This window comes from Lacerta agilis, chromosome 13 (genome assembly GCF_009819535.1).
Source record: "Lacerta agilis isolate rLacAgi1 chromosome 13, rLacAgi1.pri, whole genome shotgun sequence".
NCBI classification, from domain to species: Eukaryota; Metazoa; Chordata; class Lepidosauria; order Squamata; family Lacertidae; genus Lacerta; species Lacerta agilis.
The window spans coordinates 26401652-26423375 of record NC_046324.1 but is presented as its reverse complement, the minus strand read 5'-3'; the positions used below and the strand labels follow the sequence as shown (position 1 = coordinate 26423375).

Here is a 21724-nt window from a genome sequence, read left to right as displayed (position 1 = left end):
TACCCACCTTCTGCTTTCCCCTCTACTGTCCACTGCCGTGTTTGGCATCTCTCCTCCACCCGCCTCTTGCCCACTGGAGGCAGAGTTCTCCTTCCCCTTCCGGCAGAGACCACATCACTCCTCATCTTCTCTGCAATGCCAAGCACCCAACTAGCACTCAATCCCTGTTAAGTAGGCCAGCCATTGAACAAATTTAGTTGGCACTGTCTATACTTTTTAGACAACAGGGAGCTATTGTGGTGCTCTCCAAATATTGTTGGACTACAGCCCCCATAATTTCTGACCAATGACCCATCTAGTCCAGCATCCTGTTCTCACCGTGGCCAAACAGAGAGCCCTGTGGGAAACCCGCAAGCAGGATTTGAGCACAGGACACTCTTCCTTCCTGCAGTTTCCACCAACTAGTATTCAGAGGCAGCTCTGCCTCCAATTGTAGAACATAACTAGAAGCTATCAATAGTGCTCTCCTCCATGAATTGTTGTCTTTTAAAGCCATCCTGGTTGGTGGCCATCGCTGCCTCCTGTGGGAGGGAGTTCCATAGTTTAACTATGAGCAGCATGAAGGAGGACTTTCTTTTATCTATCCTGACTCTTCCAACATTCAGCTTCACCAGATGTCCATAAGTTCGTGTTGGGAGAGAGCGATAAACCTGTTTCTCAACCCACTCCCTCCATCCATGCATCATTTTATAAACTTCTATCATGTTGACTCTTGTCTTTTCGCTAAACTAGAATGTCCCAAAGGCTGCAACCTTTCTTCATAGGAGATTCGCTCCACCCCCTTGATCATTTTGGTTGCCCTTATCTGAACCTTTCCCAACTCTACAATATCATTAACCTCCCATCAACTCTGTCTACATGAGAGACATCCCATTTTTTTATGAGCAACCATGGAAAGTAGGAGGGCAACCCATTGCCAACCCTCCTCCTGGCCCTTGCAGGGCCCCCAGTGTGGGCACCGCTCCCTGCTGTTGTTGGGGAACCCGGTAGCAGCTCCTTCCTGTTCCTCCCGGCTCCCTTCAGGGCGCCCTCGGAAACGTCCCTGCAAGACGGAGAGTGCAGCAGACCGAGATAAAGATTGAGTTTAATTTCAAGCTCTGTTAGGAATATTCACTGATGCCAGAAGGAAGGAGGAGAAATGAAAGGAGGAAGATCAGCTGGGGAAGAGGCAGCCTTGTCAAGAGGCCACCAATACTAAGTGTGGCACTTCACAGTTCACACACGTTCAGAGCTGCCTCTTTAGCTGTGTGTGTGTGTGTGTGTGTAGACAGCAACACCCCCCTCTCTTTTGAACTCATGAGTTCAGGTCCCTGGTCTTTAGAATTACCTTAGGTAAAGGAAGCCCAAATCTACAACCAACCATTTAGCACAGGGGAAGGAACAGAAACTTTTTCCAACCTGAGGGCCACATTCCCTTCCAGGCAGTCTTCTGGGGGCCACTTACCAGAGGTAAAAACAGGCAGAGAAATGCATGAAAATGTTGCCTTTGGCCCGTCATAAGAACATAAAAAGAGCTCCGATGGATCAGGCCAATGGCCCTTCTAGTCTGCCTCAGTTTCTAACTTGGACCAGTTCTTATGGAGAATTGCAGCCCTGAGCCTACCTTGTTGGCTCCCTCCATCCTGTGCCCACCTGCCATCCAGGAAATCCTGTATTTTCCAAGCAATTTATGGTGTTCTATTAAATCAGTCCAGTGATTCACAGCCAAGTTAAAATGCCATCCTATGCACACCCAGGGGAATTAGGTGCATTCGACAACCAACATTTCTCTGCAGCAGCTAAGGTAACTCCAAACAAAATCCTCTGTGGAAACCTGTTTGGGATACTTTTGAGTGCTTTGTGCTGTGAAAGCGCCAAATGACCTTTCAAAGAGGCCAGGGGAAGACAGAAAATACAGCTTGCGTCTGCAGCCAGTGGACTGATTAATTGTGCTAATTGATTGATTAATGCACTTCGCTCGACTTCCTTTCAGTTCAGCATCTAGCAAGATCCTCAAGCCAGAATCCTCCCCATGATTCCTCTACACACATGCAGCAATGTGCTGTCTTAATGCAGGGCAGGATCACCAGAAATCATTGCCCCCCCCCCCGCCTTCTCTTAGTGCTTATAAAAGCAGATGGGCCCCAGTTGGCTGCTGTGACCCAATACAGAATGTGGGGCTCATCTCGTGGGACATGTGGCTGCTGACCTGATAGAGACCTAATCCTGCTTCTTTCACACAGCACATGCTGGGATGGGGAGGTGTTGGCTGGCTGGCTGGCTTGGTGGCATCAGTGCCTCCCCTCCTTCTTGCACATGGACTGAGCAACTGGGCTGTAATTGATCAAACAGCCTCCAGCCATGGTGAGTTGTGCCATGTGACTTTGGAGCCCCCCCCCCAGGTTGGGCCACAGCTGCTTTTCCGAAGTCTCTGCTGCTAAATGTCACTGCATCTGGAATCGCCAACAAGCCCTGCCTGGATTCCGGCTGTTGCTGCAATGACAAGCTTGATTCCGCTATGTTCCCATTTTGCTCACTGAGAAAGGTGACCTTTTGCAAACAACTCTCCAAGCTTCGCAAAGGCCACCACGACTGCAAGAAGAAGAAGCAGGGTGCATGGTGGTATGGAGCCTGGCTGAGGGCTAGCTAGACCTCTGGGCCAGGCTAGCTTCCTCTAGCCGATGCTCAGGGCCAAAATGTGCTCAACAAAACACAGACATGCACACAGCACCTGCACTCTTGGAGCTGTCAAAGCTGCAGCCCCCTGAAAACCAGCAAAATGTGTCCTTAGCGAAATCAAAGGGAAGCTGCAGCTGCCTCAGGAGGACAGGAGAATTTGATCACCAGGGACTTGGCCTCTGCCCTGCTCCCCACCCGCAGGCATCACACAGCCCCAGGCAAATGCTCTCCTTCACTGCTCCAGTCTTTGCCTTCAAAGACAAGATTGTTATCCAGCACTCAGCAGCACTGACAGGAGTCAAACGCAGCAAAGCTGGGGGGCAGGGAGAGAATATCAATAGCCCTCTAGATAGCCTCAACACCCCCCCCCCCGCAAGGCCTCAGCCAGCAGGGCCACACCAGAAGGTGCCAGGTTCCCTGTCCCTTGATGCATGGACCTGCCTCTCCACTGTTGCTCTGATCATTTGCTGCAGAGAAAGAGAACTTGCCCGAGAATTTTCGTTCTTTAAAAGCAATTATGAGAAAGAAAAGGAGACATTTTAAAGTTCATACATCTCGTTCCTTTGAGCCACTAATAATATCCAGCTGAACCAATATCCTAGAATCAAAGGGCTAGCCTTGCTTTTGAAAACCCATCAAAGCTTGGAACAAGGGTACCTAAAAGATGGCTGGTTTCCCAATCTGCTCAGGGTTTTTCAAAGGGGGATTATCTGTGGTGGCCTCAATTGTGGGACCCTCCAGACAAAATAGCCATGATCAAAAACTAACCTACCTGTTCCAAACCTTCCCAATCTGGATTCCCCCAACCCAACTCCGCAAATGGCAGAGAAAACTGCACTCTTTTATCTTCTCACACAAGAAACCAAGAATAAGCACCAAATACCTGCACCTCCCCACCTCAGAAGGAGGATGGGGAATCCCCAACGTAGAAGCATACTACAGTGCCAACCAAATACGTCATATAATCCCATATATACTAGAAGACGAGACAAAACAATGGATACACCTAGAAAGGGACACAATTGAAAATATCTGCACCACAGCATACCCACTCCTCCCAAACAAACTAAGAAAAATACCCACAACACTTAACAGGTACACACAAACCATGTTCAAAGCATGGAAAGCAGAAACGGGCAAACTATCTCCAACCCCATCCCCACTAATTCGCCTGACCTACCATCCACTATTCCACCATGCAGCACAAAACCTCCAAACAAAAACCTGGCAATCCAAAGGCCTATATCGCATAATAGACTTTTATAAAAATAACAAACCTCTGTCAACACAAGAAATACAGGACAAATTAGAAGACACCCAAATGCCCTGGTTAACACAACACCAATTACATGCCCTCTTAAACAATCCAGCAGTAAAATCAGCAGCAACTAGACCCCTGACAACCTTTGAAAATTTCATCCTAATGACAAAGGGACACGGCAGAGGGTTGGTATCTGCAATATACAAAATACTACTCAAAAATCCCACGAGCTCCCTAGACACAATCAAAAAACAGTGGGAGGATGACATAGGATACGAAATCAACCCCACCCAATGGACCAGAATGTGGTCTAAACCCCACCCCCCCTTTAAATCCATATCAACAAAAAGAAGAGAACTCACCCTAAAACTAACCTACAGGTGGTATCTAACACCAAGAAAATTAACGCTAATACGCCCAGGAACCTCACCAAAATGCTGGAGAGGGTGCACCTCCACAGGCACATACTTCCACATGTGGTGGGAGTGCCCCAAAATCCAAATATTCTGGACAACAACCACACGAGAAATATGTAAAATAACCAAGCAAGTGTTAGAAACCACCCCAGAACTGGTCTTACTAAACATCTTCCAAGACAATAATGCCCACTTACAACACAAAGAACTCATAATCCATCTACTCTCAGCAGCCAGAAACATCATAACCAGACACTGTAAAGACCTGTCAGGAGTAAACATGGACCAATGGTACCAAGTAGTATGGGAAACAGCCCTATTAGAAAAACTAATCAATAACCTGAAACTGACACGGGGACAAACAGAGGAAGACACCTTCACCCCGGTATGGTTCCCCTTCATCACACACACAGCCCAACAAGACAATGACAGCATACAAATCAATATGGCTAACCTGACCAAAACACCCACCCACCCCACTCACACAGGAAACCAAAGATCACCACAGCCAACCACAAATGAACAATCACCCCCTATGCCAATCCCGACATCTCTCACCACCAAAGAAGCACAAGCGAACAACAGAGAACCTACACAAACAACGCTGACACCAAACCCTACATATATTAAGGAAAATAGAAACATTGTCACCCCACCTCACCCATCCCCCCCACCCCACCCACCTCTTTCCCCCTCTTCTCCCTAATGTCTCAACAACCCAAACTGATTTGTAAAAATGTTACATGGAAAAAAAAACGAGAGAGACATTGCACACACTCTTGTAAATCAAGAAAATCTTTAATAAAAAAACCAAAACAAATAAACAACTGTGGGATCTTTTCCCCAAGGAAGCTCACATGGGCCCTAGGGTCCCCTTCCAACTCAACTGTTCTACAATTCTTTGCAAGCTGACCTGGAAGTGTCTTTGAAGAGGAAGGCAGAGTTCTGCAGGAAAAAGGGGCCACAAGGGCTCGCCTCTTTCAACAGAACCACATTTTTGAGGTTTCTATACGTAGGGGAAGAAAACGTCTGTGCTGCCGTCTCACTCCTTGCAGCATCGTTGGAACCAGAGGACTGTGTGCTGTTGTCAAAGCAGCCTCTCCTCCCTCCCCCCCTCTCACGAACAGACATCTCTGTTTATGTACATCAACCCCTTCATTGAAAACCGTCTGGTGGTTTGGTTCAAGAGGCTTTGTTAGAACAAGACACCCATTTTCTTTTTTGACACATGATGTGGAACCTCGGGGTTGTTGGATCAATCAAAGATTAAGCCGTGAATCACCACCTTGCCTCCACTTACTCCCCTTCATGGATGAGCAGCCCCTAATGGGCGCCGCACACTTTCACAACGCCACCTTACGCCACGTGCGATGTGGCTGTGCGTTATCACGGAGGCAATGCAGCAGGCATCCCGCCGGAGATCACAAAGACAGCCTTCCGAAGCGCATGCTGAAACTTAGCAAGGGCTGCTTAATGCTGCTACACAAATGTATGGTGCGGCTGCGTTTGGAATATGGTGCGCAGTTCTGGTCGCCCCAGGATATTGTAGAGATGGGAAAGGCTTTAAGAGTAATTGAAATGATAAAGGGGGTGGAATGACTCCCCCATGAAGAAAAGTTGGAGCTTTTAGGATTTTATTTTATTTTAGTTTAGAGAAAAGGCATGTAAGAGGTGACATTATAGAAGTTTAATGATGATGATGATGGTGATGGTGATGGTGATGGTGATAATCAGTGCCCCCCCACCGGGGGATACTCAAGGGTACACAGTACTGGCATCTTTTTTTCCTAGAAGAAAAGCACTGATAATAATAATGTTATTTGTACTCCACTCAACCTAGATGGCTTTAAAAGAGAATTGAACAAATACATGGAGGAGAGGGCAATTGTTGCCTTTATTTATGTATTTAATAAAATGGCATCACCGCCCGATTGTAAAATCAAACAAACCTCATGATAGTATACAAACAAACAAACAAACAACCAAACAACTATTTAAAGCATTCAAAAAGAATTAAAAATCAGCAATAAACTAAAAACAGATTAAAACACACATCCACATTCTATGTATCTGGGTAGGCATGTCTATATAGAAATATGTTTTTAGCAGGTGGCAACAAGAGTCCAGCAGAGGCACTTGCCTGATTTCAATGGGCAGGGAATTCCGAAGCGTTAAGTACTTCCCTATGAAAATATTGATTTATTACAAATGCAGAATGGGTATCATGTGGCACCTGTAACAGAGCCGGTTCCACATGAATGGCAGAGATGTATAAGATTATGAACAGTGTGGAGGAAATAGATAGCATTATGAGACAGCGAGGAAAAAGTCTCAGAGGCCAGAGGTGTCATCTAGCAATGGAGCAGGCATGCTCAGGAGGTGATGGCGTTTCCTTCACTTGGGATATTTAAGCAGAGATTTGACAGCATCTGTAAAGGATGCTGTAGTTCCATCCTGAGCAAGGAGTGTGGACAGGATCCTCCAAGATCCCTTGGGACATCGTTTTCTTTATCTTGCCATGACAAACGGTAACATTTGATTTTATGGTTTATTATTGTTCATATTTTGAATTAGATATACTGTATACGGGTTTCCCACTATATCCGCATGCAGACAGCAAGATCCCAGGAAGCGGAGGAAAATCAAACATTTGCACCTTCTTGAAAATTTGATCTAAAGTTATAATGCAGAACTTTATGCTTCGTTCAATAGAGAACTCTCTCTCTCTCTCTACTTGGGCAGCCATGCAAAGCCTGAAAGCTGGATTCTTCTGTTATTGTTGCAGCAACTTTAAATAGTATTTTACTGTAGTGACAGCAAATGCTGCTGATAACCCAGGAAGGCACCAGAGGCTGCAGGATTTCCACTTGAAACAGACACTAGCAGGCAGCAGCCCGCACTCTCTTCTCCAACCTGCTTGAATGGTTCTTAAAAGGATTTGCAGGGGGACGATGCTCGGAGTTCATCCTGATGCCTGCAAGATGTTTTCCATTTCAATTTCAACAGAGAAAACATCACAGAAAACAAGTCAAACCGCATCCTGCTGAATTGCAGAGAAATGAGGTTCCAGTGTCAAAAAGCAAACACTGATATGCATAAAATTGTTTCCTCTTTGATCTCCCTAACTTGAATTAAACAGGTTTTAAATTAATCATTAAGAATGTGGCCTCCAAGGAATTCTCTGCATTCTTATGAAAGTAACAACTTGAAAAGGGAGGCAAGTCCCTTCCAGAGATCCAGATTAGGAGGTTTTGGGGATCACTGTTTTTCATCTTATAGAAATGAGATTTTCATCTGTTTTAGTTGTTTGGTTGCTCTCTTAACTTGAGTGTTAAGTCCTTTGCAATTTGGAAACTGGGATGGGAAAAAAGGAAAGTGTTTACTTTCTCATTGCTATGTCAGTTCAAAAGCGGCTCAATAAGCACCACCAGTCTTTCAGAAATCCCTGACACAACGTTTCCACATAAATTGTCAGCGGGGACCAAGCAGGCAAACTCATTCCAGAGCACTGATGCTGCCTCTGGCCACCAACTGGGGGTAAGGAGTGGTCTCCATCCATTTGCACCCTTTGCTGTTGCACCTGAGCACCAGGAGCTGGCTCAGCAGCAGAGCGAACCAAGAGGGTTATTGAAATTGGGTATTTCTCCGCATTGCAACCATTTCCAAAACCCTTCATTTGCAAATGCTCCACGACCGTGCAAAATGCAGGTGTTTTCAATCATTTGCAACTTCCCCTTTGCAAACAGACTGTTACTATTTGCGTTTCAAATCAGCTTCCTCTACATATTCCTGAGATTATTATTATTATTTTTTTATCATTTTGCGTTGGGACAATAAAGGCAAACCACTCTGCCTGCTTCTGATCTCCCATCCTTGGGGAATAATGCAGGAGCCACTCTTGACTGAACACTGGATAATAGACATGTCTCCACTAGGAACACCAGCCTGTGTGTGCAAATGCGCACAGATTGCCTGCATGGATCAGAGACGAGATTGACCCTGTGGGTTTCATTTTATTGACAACCAGCTCCAAGGAAGCAGCTGCTCTAAGATAATCATCTGGAAAGAGCAGCTCACTTCAGACACTGCTTTGTTTCCAAAAAGCCCATCCTTGCGACAATGGGGATATTTCTTGAAACTGGGAGGCTGGCAAGGCCTCGGGTGTTTCAACTCCGGAGCCACATTCCCTCACGGGCAAACATCCGGCAGTGTGGGAGTGTGGTGCATGGGCAGGTAGAGCAATGAATGATGTGACTGTTCCATTTCTACTGTTGGCTTTGCAAAGCTCAGAGGTACCTACATGTACTCAGACAACCCTTTCTCTGTCTACCCAGGCAAACACAACAACAGCAACAACATTTATACCCCGTCCATCTGTTTGGGTTTCCCCAGTCACTCTGGGTGGCTTACAATACAGATAAAAACATAGTAAAACATCAAACATTAAAAACATCCTGATACAGGGCGGCCTTCTAAAAGTTCTGTAGTTCTTTATCTCCTTGACATCTGATGGGAGGTTGTTCCACAGCGAGGGCAGCACTGCCAAGAAGGCCCTCTGACTGGTTCCCTGTAACTTCACTTATCACAGTGAGGGAACCACCAGAAGACCCTTGGAGGTGGACCTCAATGCTTTTCAACATCTTATTTCTTGCCCTTTGAATCCCTTGGTTTGGATCCTACCCTCTGGAGCAGCAGAAAACATGCTTTCTTGGGGGTGGGGTGGGGAGTTCTCTCTTGCTTCCCTTTTAAGGATATGCTGGGTACAATCTTCACTGCACAGGTTTGCAGGCAAAGAGGATGGCATTAATATTCCTAACTGCAACTCAATTGTTCTTCAGATATAAAAGAGAAATTAATGAGATTCTGGCTGGTGTCACAGTGGTATTTATGTAATTACTTTTGATAATGCCGCCAGCTTCAGGCAGTTGGGGATGAGATCTCCTAATCAGCCCTCTGCAAGCGAATGACACCATCCAGCCCAGGCAATTGGGAGGCTCCGTTAGTCACCAAGCCATTCTGCAAAGGTGATAGTTGGTTAAACCACCGGCAAGATCGCCGCCCACACAAATACCATTATTTCCCCCTCAATTTTGCCAAGTTGGTTTGTTCCATCACAGCAGCAGCAGCCTGGCTCATTCATTGCCTTGCACTTCGCTGTGTGTTAAATGACTGAAGAGGACATGACTAGGCGCAGGTGAGGACAAAGTGAGCCCAGCTGACGGCACTACCTTCCAGGCAGACCTCAGAGCCACAAGCAATGTGATTAGGGTTGGGCAGACAGCTCAGTTAGTAGAGCATGAGACTCTTAATCTCAGGGTCGTGGGTTTGAGCCCCACATTGGGCAAAAGTTTCCTGCATTGCAGGAGGATGGACTCAATGACCCATGTGGTCCCTTTCAACTCTACAATTCTATGATACCAAATCTGTTTTTTGGAGGCAGCAATGCTGGATACCAGTTGCTGGAAACCACAGGAAAGGAGAGGGTTCTTGTGCTTGAAACCTTGCTTGTGGGATTCCCACAGGCATCTGGTTGGCCACTTTGAGAGCAGGATGCTGGACAAGATGAGCCATTGGCCTGATCCAGCAGCTGCTTCTTATGTTGATGCTGTTTTTGAGGGTTACAGAGCAAAGGCTGTGGAGTTATTCATGGGTGGTTTGCAGGAGCCTCTCCCATTCTAGTACCCTCCAGATGCATTGCCCTCAGGTCCTGCATGTGGGCTTCTCATCTTCAGGAGGTCTGCTATGACAGAAGAACCTCCATGCCCAGAGACAGTCTACCTCTTAATATCATAAGATGGAAAACTGCTGTTGGAGAGCTGCTGTTGCTTATGGGCTTCCCATTGCAGTATCTGGTTTGCCACTGTGAGAAGAGGAAGCAGAACTAGATGGGCTCCTTTTGGCCTCATCTAGCAGCTTCAGGGCGCTTCTTATATCATCACGATTCTTGCTATGCTTACAGATCTGCTCAGAAAGTCAAGGGATGGAAGGGTGCAAAGTTTCTTGAATCTTTAATCTCAACTTTTAAATGGTGATCTTGACATATTTGAGGCAAATACATTTTGAGGCTAATTCCCCTTTCCTCTCTAATCCTCCTTCCTGTTAACTGACATTTTAATCTCTCCCTTCAAGGCTCATTATGGGAGGTCTTTTTTCTCCATATGTTTATATAAGCCCGCAGGAAGAGAACTTACTTAAGAGAAATGAGCTTCAAGTGCCTCTTGGTTCCTTAAGCCCCAAATTAGAGTCTTTATCTCTTTAAATTTTAATTCGTGCGCTGGATTTCAAAAGTCTTTCATCTGCCTTCACCCTCTCACCAGGTGCTCTCAGTGGGACAGATTCCCATTTCCAACTTTTCTCTTGCTCATTTAGGCAAATGTCAACGTGCTGAAAACCTTCCACTTTGTTCTTGGACTCTTCTCCATCCTCCCTCCCCCCCAAAAAATCTGGGAGTTGTAGTTTGGTAAAGGTGCTTAGCCTTGTTAGCAGATCCCTATTCCCCTTCCAGAGTTACAATTCCCAGAGTTCCCTGGGAAGAGGGATTGATTGTTAAACTGTTCTGGGAGAAGAACAGGGATCTCCAGTGGCGTAGGAAGGGCGGGGCATAGGGGGCGGGTCGCCCCGGGTTCCAGGGGAGGGGGGTGACACTCCCCGGCCCCTCCCCCTGCTGCCTGGCACCCCGTCCATGCTTCTTTACGGACGGACGGGGCAGCCCCATGAGCCGTCTGTAAAGAAGAAATTCCGGGCATGCATATTGCATCATAGTTGGCGCTGCTGCTCTTGTGGCGACTGAGCGAGCCGGTGGCCGAGCGGCGGGTCATGGGGCAGCGCTGGCCCAGATGCACTACGCATGCCCGGAAATTCCTGCCCCCAGGGGGGGTGCCTCCGCTCCGCCACCCCAAGCGGCAAGGAGGCTTCCTCCGTGACTGGGGGTCTCCTAGCAATTCTCTCCACCCTTAAAAAGCTACAGCTCCCATAATTCTTTGGGGGAAGCCATGACTGTTTAAAGTGGTGTCATAGTGATATTAGGACAGGTAAAATTGTTTTTGTACGCAACCACGGCTGCCAGGATGTTCTTTGCTCAGAGGTGGAAAGAGTACACTGTCCCAACGAAGCAAGAAAAGCAAGTAAAGTTAATGGACTGTGCAGAGATGGCAAAACTTACGGGAAGCTTAAGAAATCAAGAAGAAAGAACTTTCAACAAAGAATGGGGGAGACATGGATTATTAAAAGATGTATTGTAAACATTTCAATACATTAGCAGGATTAATTTAAAATCTGGCGGTTAAAATGTGACTTTAGAAGAAATACAAAGAGTGGTAAACAAAAGGAGCTAAGGAAGAGATACCGTTTTGCAAATGTTTGCATAGGGAACCAAGGAAGGGGAGGGGGGGAAGTCTAAACAACCACAACTATGTATGTAATCGTATTTGATGATTATTGCTGTCAATTTGAAAAACCAAAAATAAAATTTATTTTAAAAATAATTAAAAATAAAGTGGTGTCATGGTGCTTTAAATGTATGGTGCGAATGTGGTGTTGGTCTAGGCAACTCCCTGTGTTCCAGTTAAGAAGAACTAAGAAGAGTCTGACTGCTGGATCAGGCCCATGGTCCATCTAGTCCAACCTCCTGTCCTCACAGTGGTTGACCAGATACCCCAATGGGAAACTCTCAAGCAGTATTCGAGCACAAGACCGCTCTTTCCTCCTTGGTTTCCAGCAACTGGTATTCAGAAGCATTGCTTCCTCCAACAGGGGTGGCAGAGCACAGCCGTCATGGCTAGTGGCCATTGATAGCCCTCTCCTCTTCCATGAATTTGTCTTTTAAGGCCATCCAAGTCGGTGACCTCCTGTGGGAGCGAGTTCTAGAGTTTAACAATTCGCACTGAGTGAAGAGGCAGCCCAGGTCTCCTTCCTTCCCTGCTCCAAAAGCCATCAGAGTTGGAGAAAAAAAGCCCTAACCAGCTTGTACTACGGCACCTCCTCCAAAACGAAGGAGAAACCCAGGAGCACCGACCTCATTTGCCCCCAAGCCCAGGGTGCGTCAATCCCTCTGCCATCGTGGCCATCTGTTTCCTACTCCTCCGTGGCTCCCAATTAAGGACACGCCGGAGACACGTTTGTGCCGCCAGAATAAGCCACTTAGCACCATTCAAATATTCATAATGAACGGGGCGCAAAGGAATTCTTCAGAATGCATTTTTTTTGAAAAAAACAAAATTGCACTCGGCAGAAGCCGCAGGAGCCTCCAGGCAGCCTCCTGCGGAACAAGCGAGGCAACGGAGGATGTGTCAGGAAAGCAGAGTTCCTGCCATGGAGGACTTTAATAAGGAATCCGTCAGTGCTGGGGAAAGAAATGCTCCTTCCACCCCCTGGTATTTGTGTCCCATTACCCGCACTTGGGTTATTTGTCTGGATAAGGCAGCCCTGCTGTGCTGGGGATTGGCATCACCGCAGGCCACTGCAACTTCTGGCATCTGAAGGGTTATGAGAAGAGGAAGGAGCGGAAGCAGCTCAGAGAAAATCCAAACTCCCATTCAGATCCTTTGCTCTCTTGGTTGCAGGAAAGAAGCACAGGTCGCCACAATCCCATTATTACAGAAAATTGAGTTATTAATACATGCAGGAACCTAATAGCCAAGGAGTGGAAATCTGCCTCCCCAGCGACATCTCCAAACCAGAGGCTGCCTCATTTTTAAAAAACAATTATCTAGAAAAGGGATGTCGCTTTCTTTCCTCACCATGTTAATTAAACAGTGGGGCAAGACCAACCTCCCTCCACTTACAAGGAGTCAAATCTAAAGGCCTGCAAATGTCCTGCTCGCTTCCTGCAAAAGTCATCATTTGGGGATTTCATGCCAAACCTTCTCCCATCAAAATAGGACAGAGGGAGCTAAATCAGGGCTGTCACATATGAACACGCAGCTTCAGGTCTAGAGTGAAGGAAGTGCAATCCCAACACACAAGCAGCAAAAATGAACAAGGTTGTTTTCTGGAAAAATCTGACTGCTAGCAGAGAACAACTGAATTGAACTTCAGGCGCCCCTGTGAGATTCTGTCTCATTCTTGGTTAATTTCACAGAGTCACTCTGAGGTTGAGGCTGTCACATTTGAACCATTGCGGGAGGAGCCTCTACCAGACATATAAATACAACACCTGCCCATCATAACTACCTAAGGAGAGGCTGCTGGGATCAGGCCAATGGCCCATCTAGTCCAGCATCCTGTCCTCACAGTGGTTGACCAGATACCCCAATAGGAAACCCACAAGCAGGATTTGACCACAAGCACTCTCCCCTCCTGCGGCTTCCAGTCACTGGCATTCCGAAGCATTGCTGCCTCCAACTGTGGAGGCAGAACATAGCCATAGTGGTTAGTGGCAATTAATAGCCCTCCACTCCATGAAGTTGATGCTAGTTCAACTAAATCCTAGGAAATTTATGGACATGGTGGTTTAGTACGGATGTATTCAATCACCGTTACTCTTTTCCTATTGCAGACATCTATGGCTGGGGCAAGATCCAAACTAGGCACTTCTTGCTTTGAAGTCCACAGATGCCTCTCCTTTGAAGTCTCTCATTTTTTTGCCTGGAGTAGAACAGCAGAGTACAGGGCCACTCTCTGCTTAGCATTTGCATAGCCTGTGTCTTGGCATAAATCCACTTGCAACCACTGCAAACACTAAAGGGAATACCTTCGAGCTGGTGTCCTTGCTGTTGTCACAACAATCAATTTTCTAGAGTTGTCTGTATGATTCAACAGAGCGATTGTCTGTTGAACACAAGACCCACAGAATACTCAGGTAATACAAAACCCATTCCACGGCTCATTCACCTCACCAGTTACCGTGGCAGCTATTATTTATTTATTATTATTTTGATTTCTTCATCGGAGAAATGTTGGAGGGCATGGAATCACAGCTGTGACATTTCCCAAAACAAAGTCTTCTCAGAACAGCTCACCATCATGGAATCCTGATGTTTAATCAAAATGCCTTTTCATGCAGTTCGCTCCTGCTGTTCTGTGTCCTGCCAACAGAAATGAGGTCCATCACCTTTGTGAGAGTCCTCCTATATGTGATGACTATTTTGCCTCCTCATCTCAAAATGCCCAACTTCTCCTGCCACCTTTCCTCCTAGGATTTGACCCTTCAGGCTCCTCACCATCTCTGATGTTCTCCCCTTTGGAAACATCCCAGGGCGCCAATATCCTTAAAGAGGAATGCCTAGCACTGGACCCAGCACACCAGGCGAAGTCTGACTAAAGTAGAACACAATGAGACCATGACTTCTCACCTTCCGGATAGTATACTTCTTGTTGATGTAGCCCAGAATCGCACTAGCTCTTTGTTGCAGCTGTACAACAGCTGGCTCACGTTCATTTTGTCATCTACTAAAATCCCAGATCTTTTCCCATTTTTAAAAATCAAGGAAGGTGCCACCCACCAAATGTATTTGTGCATCTGATCTTGCCTCGTGAAAAGGAGGATTAACATTTATATTGGTTGAAATCCATTGGGTTGGCTTTGGCACAGTTCCCCCATCCTGTTGTTTGTTAAGGGTGCTGGTAATTGCAGCTCTGTGAGCTCTCTCTCAGGTTTCTTTGGGAAAAGCCATGTGCTCTAAATGTGTGTGATAGCACATGGTCGCTGCCTAAAGTCAAGCTAATTTGGTCTCAATAGGAATGAGACAGAAAATCAGAGTTCCAGCTGAAAGGATGTGTGCTTAGGTTAAAGCTAAGCATGCCTCTCTCTTGGGTCTGGGCAAAAAATAGTAAATCAGGTTGCTTAAGTTAAAAAAAGGTAAAGGTAAAGGTACCCCTGACTGCTAGGTCCAGTCGCAAACAACTCTGGGGTTGCAGCGCTCATCTCGCTCCATAGGCTGAGGGAGCTGGCGTTTGTCCGCAGACAGCTTCCAGGTCATGTGGCCAGCATAACTAAGCTGCTTCTGGTGAACCAGAGCAGTGCATGGAAACGCCATTTACCTTCCCGCTGGAGCGGTACCTATTTATCTACTTGCACTATGACGTGTTTTCGAACTGCTAGGTGGGCAGGAGCTGGGACCGAGCAACAGGAGCTCACCCCGTGGCAGGGATTCGAACCGCCGACCTTCTGATCGGTAAGCCCTAGGCTCTGTGGTTTAGACCACAGCGCCACCCACATCCCTTTTAAGTTAAAAAGTTAACCATAAAACTGTAGATTTTGGAAGGGGTCCTAAGGGTCTTCTAGTCCAACCCTCTGCAATGCAGGAATCGCAGCTTAAAGATTCCTTGGAGATGTCCAATTGACCTCTATTTTAAAGCCTCCAAGGAAGGCAAGTACTCCAGCTTCTAAAATAAGTCTGTTCTACTGTCAAGCAGCTCTTATCGTCAGATAGGCCTTCCTAATCAAAATAACACAGTCTTTGCTCCCATGGCTCCCAAACAAGCCCCATCCTTCACATTTCACAAGCATGGCCAAAGCTTTGCACCTTTGCCTACACAGCCTTGCACTTTCCAATGCCAGCATGGAACAGGAGCAGAGAAGTACCTTGGGCTGGATGTTTGCTGTCCTCCCCGGACTGCACAGCCTCATAAAATAATGACTCCCCTAATAAGGTGCATTTGCTGCAGTGATAAGTGGAGCCAGGCGTCTTGCTTGCACTCCTGACTGGAGAGGACAATAAGCTCTAATCAGCATAGCCCTATTCCCCCCCCCCCCCCCGCATAATCTTCCAAAGCTGTTTATGGGAAGATTTCCACTCTTTTGCTCCACTTCCAGACACAGCCTCCTCCCCCTCCCCTCCCCGCCTCAATTAACATGTTTCAAATTTTAAAATCTTGGCTCCTGGAGTTGGAGAGGCAGCAACAGCGCAGCTCCCCACCACCCTGATTTAGGAAGGAGGGGAGGTCTCTTTCCCATCAGCAACAGGAGCAACCCTCAAAATGCATTATTTTAGCAGTTGCCATGATGGGTGAATCCCAGGCCGTCACATCTCATTGCATGGGGCTGGACTAGTTGACCCTTGGGATCCCTTCCAACTCTACAGAGTTCAATGATTCAATGGTCATAGAAGGATTTTTATAGCCACTGGGAAGCAGCTCATTTGAGCTGAAGAAGAATCAGGGTGGGCTGGATTCTGACCCCCCCCCCAACCTCCAGTGGGCCATGTTTGAAAGGTGATTGACACCTGTCAATCACCTGACACCAAAATGACCACAAGTGGCCCATTTTTGCCTGGGCAGACTGAGATCAAGCATGGTGCTTTGCAGGCATCTCCAATCAGCTGGTGGTCAGTGCTTGTAAAGCCCCTTTCAACCCAGCCGCCTCCCTAAAAGCCCCACACCTGCCCCATGCACAGCACCAGATATATGGCAGGTGGGCGCATCTTGGCCAAAGGATGTGGCCACCGTCCTTACAAAGATGTGGCTTTCCTCTTTTTAAAAGCTGGCACCAAAGGGCTTTAGAAACTTTTCCACAGCTGGAGAGCTAACAGGTTTTTTGTTTTTGTTTTTAAAAATCCTAATACTTCAAAAAGGCCAGCCTTTTGCTGTTTCTGCTTGCAGGGTGTGTTGCTTCTTAGGGTTCCTGAAGCTGTGATTAGCTGTGATCCCTGTACTGCAGGGGGTTGGACTAGATGACTCCCTTATGTCCTTTCTAACTCTAGAATTCTTTTATTCTTTATTGTGGACAGTTCCTCACAGCACCAGCCACAAATTGAGCTGCTGTCGTGCAGGGCAGGGGGTGGGACTGGGAGGCCCTCCTCCGTCCTCCTTAGCAGTTTACCAAGGATAATTTCTGCATGGAAGAATTTCAACCTCATACTTTTCGTTTCTGCAAATACATCTCCCCAAGTACCACAATGCACACGCCTGCCTTGTCTTGTGGAAAGGGCACATGGATGTATATGTTGTGACAGCCTGGTGCCCTCCAGATGCTTGGGGCTACAGCTCCCACCAGTCCCAACCAGCAAAGCTGAACAGTGCTGAGGCTGATGGGAGTTGTAGTCCAAAGCATCTGGAGGGAACCAGCCTGAGGAAGACCCAGCCCACAACTGAACAGCTGAAACAAAGCCGAGAGGGGCCAGGTTTTGAGGACACGCCTCAGGGAAAGAGTTCCATAGCTGTGGAAATATGACAAACCTGGATTTGAGGAATCATGAGGTAGAAGGTAATTATTAGGGCAGTGTTCCTCCACCTGGCAACTTGGACTACAGATCCCATCAGCCTAGGCTGCCTGGGGCTGATGGGAGCTGTAGTTCAAAACATCTGGAGGGCGCCAGGTTGAGAGAGGCTGGTGCGCTTCAAGGGCAGAATAAATCCTGCCCCAGGCAGCTTCTCACCAAATGAATAAAACAGCACAACAAAACACCCCCAGTGGACAAAGGCTGGAAGCCCAGAAAAGGCATTAAGGCATTTGGCAAAATGTGGGGAAATGAGGCAAAGAATAAACACTTCCTGTACCCGAGTGAGCCTCTCGCGCAAACACAAAGCATCTTGCAGCACCTTAAAAGGGGAGCAAAGGGAGCTTTCTGGAAACGGGGAGCCCTTGTCAGCAGAAATGGCTGCCTGAGACATAGCCAAGGGTGGCTGTAAGGAGGAAGGGGGATGGGGCCTGGTCCTCTCTACCCACCAAGGATCTGCCTGCCTGCAAATCTCCCTCTGAGGGGAAAGTCCTCAGGAGCCCTCACAGGATCATGAGCTCCTGTGTGTGAGCAAACCAAATACATGTGTCCTCAAAGACTCTCTGCTTTGCACTGCATCTTTGAACAGGAAGGAATTGTTAAGGGCCCCCATGTTGTGCAAAAGGAGGGCTCCATCAAAATGAGGGGGGATGGGGAACAGGGGAGAAGAAGAAAACCTCTAGCCAGAAAGCGGCCACCTGATGTGAAATAAGTCATCGTACGCCAGGCAAATGAGGGGGAAATGAAGGAATCACATAGTACGTATGCTTTTTTTTTTTTTTTTTTAAAAAGTCTTCTTCAGCAGAGGTCAGGCACCCTCAGAATCCCACCGGCAGCCTTCCTCTGCTGCAGCTGCTCCCCCTGAAACCAGGACCATGGCATCTCCACTCCCCTTCAGAGGCTCACAGAAAGTGTCACAGCTCAGAAAATGCAGCATTTTAAAAGGCAATCAGGAAAGCATGCTGGCCAGGAAAGGAGGCAAGATCCGGCCCAAGACCTTCCCAGCCCCTCAAAGAAAGGGTAGAGAGAAAGGGGCGTCAAGGAAATAACCCTACCACCACTCAAGTCATACTCAGAGGAGACCCATTGAAACGAATGCATCTGAGTCAGTTGTGTTCATTAATTTCAACGGATCTACTCTGAAAGGGATTAACACTGGACACAACCCCTTGCTTTCAACATTGCTTTAGGCTGGGCTGCAACTGTTACTCAGGGGTAAGCCCTACTGTGGGACTTGCTTCTGAGTTTATGATTGTTAATACTGTTTTGTAGGTTATGAGTGATGTAATGCTTTGCAAACTTTATAATATGACTTTTCTTGTGGTTGTGCTGTGGTTTTTAATATTTTAATAGTGTTTATTTATGACTTGTTAATTATTTCATATAATTTATGTTGCAGTTGTGACGTTCTACTATACAGTAGTACCTCGGGTTAAGAACTTAATTCGTTCTGGAGGTCCATTCTTAACCTGAAACTGTTCTTAACCTGAAGCACCACTTTAGCTAATGGGGCCTCCCGCTGCCGCTGCGCGATTTCTGTTCTCATCCTGAAACAAAGTTCTTAACCCGAGGTACTATTTCTGGGTTAGCGGAGTCTGTAACCTGAAGCGCCTGTAACCCAAGGTACTGTACCAATGTATTATTTATTGTATGTAAGCCGCTTTGTGACTCATGCGAGTGAAAAGCAGCATAGAAATTGAATGAATGAATGAAACACACATCTGGCCCTCAGAACTCTCTCCAGGCCATGCCCTTCATGCAGGATAGATGGGTGAGAGTGTAGAAACCAACCTATATCACAAAGGCAAAATTTACATTTGTTGCTCCATCTCCTTTTGCCTCTGTCCCCATCAGCCACTGGCACATGGCCCCCCAGAAGGTTGCCCAGAAGGAAATGCAGCCCCTGGAATGAAAAAGGCTCCCATTCTTATGCTGTTGCATTGTTTAAAACTATTTTTTGCTGTGCTATTCTTGTGGGCTGTTCTGGGCTCCCTTTGGTGAAGGAGGAGAGCCAGCTACAGCCGTGAAACCAGACGGAGCTCTCTCCTGTGGCTCCTCCCCTCAGAGCAACGCTTGAAGACGGTGGCCTTGCTTCTGCCGGCGCTCTCTGCCCCCCGTGTGCTTTTAGGGTCCTTTGATATCATTTTAATCCTTCTGATTGCTGCTTTAATGTTTTATTGCTGCTTTGATGTTTTAATTATGGAAGCCGTCTATAAAAACCCTTTAAATGCAGAATAAAAATGACTGTATTCGTTTATTTAATGGAAAATAGCTGTTGGTAGAACTTTTCTGCATGGATCTGGCATTTAAATGGGGGCAGGAGCTGGTGCCGAGTCAGACTGTCGGCAGCGAATCTGTTCCTTTGCAGGATTCCCCCCCCCCCCATTTTAAATATTGATTATATTTTTATGGGTTTCTTTTTACTTGCAAACCCATCCTGCGACAATGGAAGTGGTGAAGTACAACCAACCAATCAAGGAAGCCATTTAGGTCATTGGCAAGTGTGATGTCCTGAGGCAGCAAGTTCCACAAGTTAACTCTGAAATGCCAGAAAGTTCTTTTCTTCGTCTGTTCTCAGTCTTCTTGCCCATAAACTTCTCAGTGACCCCGAGTCCTTCTATCAGGAGGGTGTGGGTGGATGCAAACCTTTCTACGATGTTCCTAGAGACAATATATAGCTATTATTACTAATACCCATTGATGGCCTTATTCTCCATGATGGGCAGGGGCTATACACACACACACACACACACACACACACACACACACACACACACATGCGGGGGCTATATAGGATTTCAGACTGCGAGTTTTCCCCAGCTCTACCTAGAGATGCCATCAGGGACTGAACCTGTGACTTTCTGGATGCAAAGCAGATGTTCTATGCTTCCCCTTGCGCCGGATCATTTATGAACATGTTCCAACTCATGGCTCCCTACTGTTGGGCTGAACTTCTGCAAATCCTAGTCTAGCCTGGAAGGGAGTTTGCGTAGAGGGAGGAAAGTCCTTTCTGGGTGTTTCATAAGAGGAAGTTGCATGACTTAAAATAGGTGCTTTTTTGTACGGCAAAATGTTCTAAAAAGGTGCGCAGCAGCTCTCTGCTTGCCATCTCAAGGAGGTTCTTACTTTGCCTGCAGGGTTTAACATTTCAAAACAAGAATTCATTTAAATGTTGTTGTTGTTGTTGTTGTTGTTCCCATTAGGGACTCGACACACACAAAAATCTTGCTGAAATAATGTTGAACTTTCACATTAATTTCTCCTTCCTGCTTGATCCCCTCCTTAACTTATCAAAGACATGAAACAGGACTCCCTTTCCCACCCCAAACTGTGAGATGGAGAAGAGTTGGAGATGGATGAAGATGGAGGCTCAGCACCCCTGAAACAAGGTCAGGGTGCCCTTTTTGCCAGAGACATAATCGATGCAGGGAAAGAAAAAAAAGAGTGTGGGGTGGCGTGTTACCGGTAAGTGTTGAATTACTAGGACCTGGGAGAACCAGAGCTCAAATCCCCACTTGGTCACGAGGCTCACCGAGTGACCTTCTACCACTCACTGGCTCTCAGCTTAACCTACCTCGCAGGGTTGTTGTGGGGATTCAATTAAATGGGGCAGAACCACGTACACCACCTGGAGCTCCTTGGAGAAGAGGTGGAATATTAACGCAATACATCAAATGAAAAATGAACGGCACAGCTAGGTGGCAGTGAGAGAATATTGCAGAGGCAGGATTTTAATCCAGAGTAGGGAACGCAATCAGAGATGGAGGCAGCATTTCCAGGGGAGGAAACCCACTCATTTCTCCAAGCCACCGCTTCCCTGCTGCTGCTGGCTTCCACTCTTCCAGAACCTGTATGCATTGGATTATTCAAGGTGGAGTTGTGGGGCAGTCAGTCTCCAGGGCCTGGCTAATTCAATTGCACACATCCATTCACGCAAGGTGGTGCACAATCACCCCGGGGCCCAAAGGAACCAAAGCTTGTGGCTTGGTGGCGCATGGTGTCGCTCCTGACAACGAGCCCCTCATAGCCTCCCTGCACCTGAAATCACACAACCCGACAGCTATATTCGTGACACAGCCCTACTGTTTCCAGTTTCCCATTTATCAGCTGAGCACCTGTAATCTGAGACCATCCAACTGCCATTAAATAAATTACCGGTAGTCTTCTCAGGCACAGATACACAGAAATGCTCCCCTAACCATGAGCATTTCACAACAGGCCTTTAAAGGTGC

General features: G+C 46.9%; 1 protein-coding gene across 4 annotated transcripts in view; it reads right to left on the bottom strand.

The window, feature by feature from the left end:
- The window catches only part of FRMD5 (FERM domain containing 5), a 135148-nt gene that overhangs the window by 29849 nt on the left and 83575 nt on the right, over nt 1–21724 (bottom strand). The window lies entirely within an intron of this gene.